The 11,016-nt window shown below is 37.1% G+C and overlaps 1 protein-coding gene across 1 annotated transcript in view; it reads right to left on the reverse strand.

The window, feature by feature from the left end:
• Window positions 1–5,086, reverse strand: part of EIF3H (eukaryotic translation initiation factor 3 subunit H) — a 59,375-nt gene extending 54,289 nt beyond the window's left edge. Inside the window, exon 1 of the mRNA XM_019614216.2 lies at window positions 4,924–5,086. The gene's annotated coding sequence lies outside the window, so the exon portion shown is untranslated. The remainder of the gene's footprint in view (window positions 1–4,923) is intronic.
• Window positions 5,087–11,016: the final 5,930 nt, after the last annotated feature.

Here is an 11,016-nt window from a genome sequence, read left to right on the forward strand (position 1 = left end):
CCTCGCCGCACGGCCGCCATCCCGCTGTGTAAGGGCGGACGGCAGCGCTCGGCCTGAGCGAGATGCGGGGCATGGCTGCGCATCGCTTTCCACGCAGGCTTCGAACCCCGCCGTGGAAGACGAGAAGACGCTGCGTACTGTGACGCTGGGAAGCACAAACTCAAGCAATGCTGTTCTTTAAGGACCTACAACGCCAAACGCAGCAGCTCACAGGCTTAGCTTTAAGAGATTTAACGTCCAGAACGACTCCTCCAACGGGACAGAAACCTGAACAGAGAACATTCACTTCGGTCCCACTGCAGTAGGCACCAATTCAGGCATGCGTGCTCAGTGTGATGCCTATCTTCAATTAACTTCTCTAACAGAGCACTCCTTCCAGCCGTGTGAAGCCCTCTGCTCACGCAGCATCACGTAACTGAGGGCACGGTGCTGGCAGTGCTGCAGGTAAGGCTCAGCACTAACAACTGCTGCTGCCACTGTCTGCTTCAAACCCTGCAAAAGCACCACATGGGATATACGTGTCGCTCCACATGCCCCTGTATTTGAGGCTAAACTGCAGCCACACGCATAGCAAACTGTGCAACGGTCTCACTACACACTCACCGTGTTATTTTAGTTATTACTGACAGCACAACTAAATACAGCCTACACACAACAGATACACGCAAACCTAAGAATCCTTAGATAGCTCTTTTCTGAAAGCTGACAAACAAAATTAACCTTCGAGCGAGGAAGTAAAATTCACACAAGTGAAGACATCACCTTTCCATCTGCAGTATTTCACAAGGAACTTGATGAAAACTCCATATAGCTACAAGAAAATTCTAACGTTCTAGAATTTTTTCTTTTTAGTACATAGTTACACAGTTGTCTCAAAGTTGTTATTGGCACAACTACCGCAGCACTTAATCTATTATCTTAGCTTTGAAAGTAAGGTAGTAAAAACATCTCGGGTTGAAATAAAGTGTCTCAAAATTTATCATGAATTTCAAAATGTACATTACATCATTTTTCTCTTCTATGTTAGTCGTTATGTAGCTTTTCTTCCTATTTAAAGGCACTGCGTATTCCTTGCATGGAAAGTGAGTTAACTGAAGTGAGAAGAACAGAACACAACACGTCCCTTACAGACACAATTTGTAGTCGAGAATAATACGTATTTTCTTCCTTAAATATTAATGTCATGCCTTACAACTTCTTTGTAAACGTTAACTGAAAGAAAAACTAAGCACAGACGAAAGCCTTGAAGCACCCTAAAGTGAAAGTAATTCTCAGAAAACTAACCTCACAAACAAAGACATGCATGGGTACTGCATCATTTCACAGGAGTGAAATCCTGTGAAATCCTTAGAGCAGAAATCATTAGATTCAACTCATGTTTAGGGAAAATCTGGAGGACGTCACATGAAAGTACCTTCTCAAACTTAAAGACCTCTGTTTTGAGAAATCATTTCAATACTTTTGAGCATTTGAGTGCACTGAGAATAAAGAAATAAAGCTATGTGGAAGTAAAAGCCTGAATAGGAGTCTAGAGAGCAGCCCTAAAATCAAAGCCTGCGCTGAAGCATATTTTGCTGAAGACTCAACAACATACACCAGTTCGGCAATTTTCCTCCATTAGTTCACACATCATCAACTAAACTTCACCTACAGCTTTCTAGCACAGATTGCTGGGCTGAAAGTCTCCCTGGAAAATATTGTGCTACAGCAGGCCATTGTAGGTGTTTAAGACTTCCCTGACAGGAAAATCTTACGAAAAATTATACTTTGTAAAAAGAATCTCAGGAAGATGACACTGCAAGAGAAACTTTCTGAGATGAAAAACACCTGTGGATTCATAAATGTTAGACAGCCCTCACAGATTTTTAATAAGAACTACTTGAAGCTAAAAAAAAAGTATCTTTTCTATAGTTTCTAGAAATAGTCCTAACTACTCCAAAGGATCATCTTACACCAAAAAAAAAAAGTGACTTCTGTTTTTAAATTGTCAATTTTGTTTTTGAAGCAATTATATTGAGGCAAATAGTCAAAATTTACTATTAGTTCAGATATTAGCAATAAGAAACAAAATGTCACCTTTTTAAATAAAAGCAAATTTAAAGTAATAGTTATTGCTAACAACAGTTAGAAATCCATCTTTATCCCACAGATTCTTAAACATCTTTTAAGTACCTATTTCAAGTTTAAGTTAAGGGCACTTTCTTAGCACCTTCAAAAACATGCTTTATATCAGATCTCCTCAGTTTTAAAAACAAATCATTAGCTTTCATGTTTCTTGCCAAGTACTCAACAATTTGTTTGCTGAAATATCACCCTCCCGTACATAAACTTCATTCTCTTAACAATAATCACCTCAAGACCAAAAGGTAAATGTGTATTTTACATGTGACCTTCTCCTAGAGCTCCTGCAAGACAATACAGAATAAATTATTTTTTGTGCATTCATCCAGTTCTCACCATAGCAGATTTGGTGTTTGGGAACAGATAACTGCAGCATGATTGCTCCCCCCTCAGGAGGAGGTCAGCTGGGGTAATGTGGCCCCTCCAAACCGTGCAGTAGTCCCTGCATTAACACACAATCATGCATGGCCAGAGTCAGGCAGGATATTGGCAGACCAAGGTTGGACTCAATGATCTCTAGAGGTCCCCTGCAACCTCTACAATTCTGTGATTCTGTGAAATGTATTTTGCAGGCCCAGAAACTTACACTGTAAATAGAATTGTTTCTATTCCGGTATCTTGGATAAACAAAAAGAGAAAAATCCAAAGACACACTAAGAAAACTAGAGGAAAAGACAATACAGCATGATGCAGATCAAAGTGAACTAAGTTCAGTATATTTCTGGGCGATGGAAGTACCGAAGCACAGAGATACTTTTTCTTTCCCTCAGTATCTCTGGGTCTGAATTTGGGTAGACATATAAAACCAGTGGTACTCATTTATACAAGTCTTGAGGAAGATGCTTGTTTGGTTTGGGTTTTGACATGGTGAATGTTAAGGTTCTAACAGATAATAATAGATCTCTCTGCTTAAATATCTGCTTCTAAAAGAAAACAATCTTTTGAAAATCCAGCAAAATAGTTGCACAGGGAAGCACAGCTCCAGGGAAAACAAACAAGACACATTGCTGAGATGGAAGACAGTTCTATTCCAAAGGTAAAAAAGTATCTAACACTCAGCTGGCTACCTCAAGAGCTATTTTGTTTCGATTTTCATCTTCTCTAGCCTCCACCACATGGGTCAAAGGGTTTAAGAGACCCAAAGTAAAGGTAACGCAGAGTGAGCAAGAGCAGTGTGTGAATGGTTTTGCCTGCTTAACTATTTTACCAAGAAGGCAGAGAACCTCTTTGTACATAGTTCAGCATTGGAAAGCTCCACTGACACGGTTGCCAATTCCATTCGGCTGTTGGGCACGTAGCAGTTAAACTGCTACACGTGCCACCTATGCTGGCTTGAGTCTGTTCTTCCCTCTGTAGCACTGGAACAGAAGGTTGATGTGCTAAGGCATCCTGGTAAGGGAAGCTCCACAAGCATTGCCTTTGCACCTTACTTGATACCAGGATAAGCGTCTGCTTGCTGAGAAGAGAAAAACTGACAAGAGTTCTTGGAATGAAGTTTTTTACAAGCAGGAACAGCTGAACCTTGCAATAGGATCACAGACTTACAGCTTCAATACGGTTGTCATAGTAAGATAAATCCATCTCAGAAACTAAGAACGTTATTTCACTGCTTGCTTATCTATTGGCTACACAGAAAAAAACAGCCTTTTTATACAGCACAAACTAAAGCACAGGCTCCAATTAAAAATTTAGCTTACTCTAATCCTTTGAAGAGCTACAGAAGAGAAATAATATTTAAAACATCTCTTAGGCTTTAACAAAATATAGCTCTGACTCTGGTGCCATATTACTGTAGGACAATTAACATTCCCTTGTTTCGCTGTTCTTAGAATTCTGAATGGTATGATACCACAACAAAAGCACAGAACAGCTAAGAAACCTTACCAAGCTGCACAGTTTTAAAACAATCTCTGTTTTAAAGGCAGTTTGAGGTTCTTTTGTAATAAGATATTAATTTAATAATATCTAATCTTATTATAAGAAAAATGAGTTTATGCTTAAACATTACTTAATCTTGCTCAAACTGAATTAGCAAAATTAGATAGAATCAAGCTTCCAACCACAACTCCTTTGATTATATTGCCTCTTCAGTTACTCTTGAAGTCAAACTGTTCCTCTCTAAAACCTAACGAGGAAGCATTTCTACCAGCATCACTAGATGTATACATACACACAGTACAAAGATTATAATTGTAAACCTCTAAAATTTGTTTTACAAATTTTATAATTCTGTGTCAAGTCAACTATGTTAGCTTATATTGACAAAAAAAAAACAACAAAAAACAACCTGCTAGGCCAGCAAGGAAGCACCGAGACACATGTAAACCTCTGATACTACTTGTAGCTTAGTTGGAGAAGCGAAAAATCATGCAGATTTCATGTTAACCAGTGGTTCTTAAACTTACAAAGCTTTGCCCTCCAGGCTTTCAGTAAGCACTTAACACATGTAAAGAAATCCACAGGGAGGCAATCTACATGCTTGACTACATATATACACATACATGGATATACAAACTGTAAGTTTTTTTGTAAAATGGCTGTATGAAATATATACTGGAAATGAATGTAATTTTCAATGAGACAGTCTTACTCTACAATGTGTGTATATACATTATAGTATTTAACTTTCTGCACGCTGCAGCTGCATATGCAAGATGGCATTTTAAGTAGAGCAGTTATGCCTCAAATGAAAACAAAAACTCTCTCTGATCACATAGAAGCTACTAGCCATGGTGAAAAAATCTCTTTTTGCAAATATGGATGGTGTTTTACCACAGGTTCTGCAAAAATTGTAGCCATTACCTTCATCAAAGTCTGCATCATCCTCTGTATGCTGAGGGAAGGGGAAACAATTTGTGATTTCGAGTCTGTCATCCACCACAAGACCCAGCAGCACTCCTTGGACCACTTCATTTCCTTGTCCTTCTTCTTGGTAATGTTTAATGATCTTTAACACGACCTAAAACACAAAGACAAGAAAACCATAAGATGTAATCATTTTTTCCCCCGACAATTTTAAAACTCAAAACTATATACTTTTAACTGTTGCATAAACTAGATCTGCAAAACAAGTGAGCTACTGGTTAGAATACCAATATCTTCAAGGCAAGTTAAACAACAGCCACTCTTAAAATATTGGGGAATTTAAAGGACCACTAAAAGAAGTCAAAATGCAGTTCTAAATCATTTTTCTGAAATACCCTCCCAAAATGAAATATTCATTTATGTTTGTTCGCTTTAACTTTATCTTCTTGCTCTAATTTTTATTAGCTCTCAATTGAGAGAAACTTTAACAAAACATCTTGAAAGTAATTATGGAGAAACCAGTAGGAATTTTTTTTTTAAAGCAGAAGATGCATCAATTACAACTCAGAAAATGTACTAACATTTAAAATTGCACCTTACTGTAATTTTACTTCAGATAGTCAAGCAATCTGTATCTTGTGAACTACGTATTTCAAGGAGTAACGAATGCTTAAAAGGAGTACAAGTTCCTTCTCTTTTTATTATATTTCTCACTCCCTTTCCTAAATTTGAGTTCTACAATGAGTGACTCATAAGGCTAAACAAAGAAAATGGAACAGTACAAACAACCATCACTCATAAATAGTTACTTGGTAGAAATGCTCCTTTACTTTATCAGAAATTCACTACACAAATAAAAATTTGTTTAATAAGAAGAACTAGAATGTGACAGGATATGGTTACCACAAAAATAGACCTTAAAATCTTATCCTTGGTCCATCACATGTGGATTTTATTTCACTAAATCCCAATCCACCCACCCAAGCAAAATGCACCAGAAAACGTCTGACAATGTGTTGTTGTTACACTACTGCTACAATATATTCACTGGTAAATCCCCCACTATAATGGATTTCAGCTGAACCTCTTGAGGGTTGTTTAAGCTTATATTTAAATACCAGTAACATAGATTTTTTCCTAGCTTGTCCTTATATATTTGTTCTTAATCTTTGCCTCAGTTGGCAAAAAACACTCTTAATGAATTAAAGAGTTGCAGTATAGATTAAATGGAAGAAAAATGTGCTTTGAAAAAAAAAAAAATTATAAATAGATTTCCTTCATGGGGAAGAACTGGAAGCAAAGCAGAATTTTGCAACACTTGAAAGAAGTGCGGCAAACAAGAGCTAGACCATATTGATCCACCAAATACCTTCTATCACACAGCCAACATATAAACAATACTCAGGTTGCATTTTGTTAAATGTAATATTTGCTATATATTTGCCATAAACTAAGTCTGTCACTCAAGAAATTCATAAAAAAAATGAGTTCAGTCCTGAATTATTACAGCATACCATGCTCTTTATGTACTGCACAACTATTCTCAATATACAGCTCTAAAAGCTTCATTTTTTCAGCATTTTTCTCCTCATTTGCTATTGAGATTTCTGTGTATATTGACTGTTCGATTCCCATTTTCCCACTGACTCCAATCCAAAAGCGCTTCTGATATTATGTCAGTTGTATTACAGCATTTCTGATAGCATTTGCTCACAGAAAACAGCAGCAAACAAAAAGAGCACTGGCTGTCAAAGACCATCAATATTTTTCAGGAAGATAAAGGTATTCATATGCTAGACAACTACTTCAAAACACAACAAAGTTGTTACCAAAGTCAGCGATTTTCTATCTCCAATCTGAAGATCACAGCAGCTATTATCCAGGGAGGCACAGACCCCAATTTAGACTCACCCACAAGATTGTTTTCTAAAGGAGTCTGAGTAAAATAGTGAAGAAGTAGCTCACAAACTCGCTTCTCTCAATTTCACACCCATTAACAAGCTGCAGAAGTTACGGTTTATGACTGCACTGGAAAATACATTAGCTACTGAAATCATTTATGAAACGATAAATGAAGGAGTCTGAGAAATGTACCTGATGACACGTCAACCCTGTTTTCATTTTGTTCTTTGTTCTGGAGAGTTTCATTTAGTGCATAGCACACAAGCCTTTAGTGGAGCAGGCTCTTCAACTAGGATTGAAAAGCTTGCCTACGAAACACCGTATGACCAATACAGATATAGGCACCAAAATTCTTATTTCAGTATTAAGAACAGACCTTCAAATGCAAGGTTTGCTAGTCTAAATACCCTCAGAACCATCACTGCTACGCCACTGCCACATGAAATTAAAAGTAACCAAAAAAACATTTCAGCTCTTACCGTCATTTCAGTAATGCAGTTACAGAATATGACTCGCCAACCATTAAAGGCTGCTTACCTACTGGAGTACAAAATGCATTAAGCAACGTGACTTACTATAAAAACACGTATTTGAACTTTGTTTTTTCAAGATTTTAAATTCTAGTATCTCTGAACACAGAAATCAGTCACGTGCATAGCTTAATATTTCATACATACTAAATGCATTTACTAAGATATACAAGGGCTCTTTAGAAGAGGGTGGGTATACAAACAGCCACTAACTAAACCTCAAAAGTACCCCAGCATTATAAAGTTAGTCTTCAAAAATTCCAAAACAATTTAATCACTTGGAGTAGCCACTTGCCAGATTTTAATGGCCATTAATCCTTAATTAATTAAAAAAATGCTAGCTGTTTAGCCATGTTTCTAATCTTCAAAGCACTGCTCAACCATTAAAAATGAAGTCATACTACAGAAAAAAATACATTCTGAAACCATTAAAAATGCTCAAAATGCATATTTTAGTTGTATGAGCAATTTTAACTGGACATAATACAAAAGCACAGCTGTTTATTTCAAAAGCTTATATTTTAATATAGCAATACCTTTACCATGAACTGACAACCTCAACAGTGGGGATCCTGGAAACATTCAGTTGTAATGACATGAATATGTTAAGATGCACATGTTTGTATTTCTCTGAAGAGAGAAAACACCAAATCAAAGTACTGAAAAGTTCACATGTAGTTCTGTTCCAGAGAGCTGAAAGTGTCTATATTGAAACCAGATTTCCAGTACCTGTGCTGAGTTGTTTCTTAAGAGATACAAAATTAAGCAAAACAGAGTTTCTGGTAGCCCACTAAATACACAATGAAACAAGTTGATTTATGTTCTTAAGTCATGTATTTAAACCTTTCTGAATGCTTAACAGTGTTTCCCACCTATGAAAGCTTTATTAGCACAACCACCAGCACCAGTAGCCAGGATCTGGGGAGAGAGTATAAACAGTGATGTTATTTAGCTGTTTTCAAACAGATCATAACTGACATGGGCATCAGATACAGATGGCGCCATGACAGCCACATCCTCTCACTAAATAACACGAGGGAAAACTGTGATCAATATTTAGCTTGGCAAAAGTCTTGAAAGCTTTTACTGGTAATAGTGGCTGACACATTTTGAATGCGTGTTATCACCGTGCTGGAACCTTTCCCATAGCAATTCTTAAAGCTCAGACCACGAACCTTTACGTTTACTGCTACATCAGAAATGGTAATTTCATTTAAACTCCTAGCATGGAAAACATTCCAGAGAGCAGAACTGCCAACGTACTTCTATAAATGGGTAGGTCTGAATCGATGAAACTAACTCATGCAATTGTACTGTCCTAAACCCACAGATGTTGGTGAATTTTGATGAAATTAAAATGTTGGTATCTACTTAATCCATATTAAAACCATATTTAATGGCTCTGGAGAAAGTGCTATTTAATCTGTTTGATACTTTCCACATGAAGACATACCAAGTTGCATACACCCTAGCCTGCGTGGCGTTGTCTGCTTCCTCTGTAGATTTGCTTTTTGGTGTGGGGTGTGCAATCTGTGCTGGGCTAAAATCAATTGGCTACTCAGCTATTAAACTTAATTAATCAGGTAAGCATGGAACGGCTTTGTCTTTAACAAAGATCTGGAGAGCGGGAAAAGAGAAAACTACAGAAAGATACAGTGAAACATGGGCAATGTTAACATTTGTTAATAGCACCAGGTGATGTTTTTACAGAGGACAGATAAGTACTTATCCTGCAGTTACAAAATACAAGTTCTGGAAGCTGATGAAGCAAAAGTCGCCTTGAGCTGATTTATCACCTGGCTGTAGCACCACTGGATAAGACAGAAACAAAGTATCTCAGCTTTCCTGCCCGAAGAAAAGAAACTCCAAAGAAATTAAAGATGTCAATGTAAGAAGACATGTCTAATATATATAATGCTCTCTCTGGATGGTTATGCTGACAGATGCTTACATACACACAAAGAACTTTAAGTTAATTGGTGTGCTACTAGATTTCAAACTAAAGGAGTGTAGATCTAGATTGGATATAAGGAAGAAAATTCTTACGATAAGGGTGGCAAGGCACTGGAACAGGTTGCCCAGAGGTGGTGGATATTCCACTCCTAGAGATATGCAAAGCCAGCTGGCTGGGGCTCCAACCATCATGATCGGTTTGATGCAATGGAGTTGGACTAGATGGTCTTTAAGAGTTCCTTCCAACCCAAATGGTTCTACAGTTCTGTGTCCTAACCTTTTTATTACTGTATACGAAGCTTCCCCAAAAAGACTGAGAAGTACTTAGAGTGGAACCTGCTCCCTATCTGCAGTTTGCTTTTAGAATAAAGGCCCTTACAACCAAAGGTCCTTAGACCAATTTTAACTCAGAAGTTTATATATATATATATATAAACACTTATCTTCCATTACAATCTTTGACATCTTGAAGTAATGGCTTTGATAAATATCTGATTGTAACAATGTCTGTGGTAAAATACACACACTCTGATCTGAATACACTCTACAAAAGCTAAGGCCAAATGGACAAGATTGGGTAAATTTGAAAAGAAAGGTAGCTGTGGAAAAAAATAAAAAATAAACTTATTCTTATTAAACTTGTTGATAAGTATCAAGTTCAGCCCACACTGTTACGTACAGCAAGTCAAACTGCCATCATGTCAACTGAAAGACTCAAAAAGCCCACATTTCTTCCTTATCTTGACTGACTAAAGTCTTAATACCAACTTTTAGAAAGCCTCTGGAAATGCAGTTCTTGGAATAGCAAACTTGCATTTTATGTCACTCAACAGCTAATAAATACCAGATGTTAAAGTCTTATTTCTGAACTTGACAAATTTGGTGCTTCAAAACATAATTCCATAGGAAGCATAGCAAAATGCTGTGTGCCATTTCATACCAATTCAATCAGGTGTGAATAGCAAAATATCTTTTGATGCAAGACTGGAAGTTTCCAGAAGTTGGAATTCAACTACTACTAACAAAGCACACTGATCAGAGGTGGTCCTCATATAATGGATATTGCATCTGTTTTAAGGCAAAATTACGAATCACAGGATTCTGTAGGTTTTGTCTCAGTACAAAATCCTGTGATAAATTAATTTTAACTGAATGGAAAAATACTAGATTTGAACTGCAATTTTAAATATATTTATACACTAAGAGTTCCTGTACTATTTGAATACTTCTGGGAACTGGAAGTGTCTGAAAATTATCCAAAATTTTTTATTCCCTGGCTGAGTTACTACATCAGCTGGCACCATAGTGTTTAGCTTATAAAGCTGAAGAATTCAGAAGATTTAACTACAGGAAGCCTTTCAAAGAGTGCAGAATAACACATTGGGCTGAAGAAAACCATCTAAATACGATTACTATACTGTACTGCTAGGGCACCTGAAGGATCTAGATGACATTCCATATTACCTCCTGCTTCATCTCATGCTTACAGTTTCTAAGTCACCACTTTCCTGTTGTTTTGGGTTTTTTTGGTTGCTTGTTCTGGGGCTTTAAGGAAGATGTTTTTATTTTTCCCCTCAACAGCACGAAGAAGAGGTGATTAAATCCATACATAGCACTAACTGAAGATATACCTTGCTTCTGAGTGGATGAATCAATGCACAGCTCAAAGTTGGTGACAGGTCAATAACATTTTATCACTCCTTCC

Source organism: Meleagris gallopavo, chromosome 3 (genome assembly GCF_000146605.3).
Source record: "Meleagris gallopavo isolate NT-WF06-2002-E0010 breed Aviagen turkey brand Nicholas breeding stock chromosome 3, Turkey_5.1, whole genome shotgun sequence".
Classification (NCBI taxonomy): domain Eukaryota; kingdom Metazoa; phylum Chordata; class Aves; order Galliformes; family Phasianidae; genus Meleagris; species Meleagris gallopavo.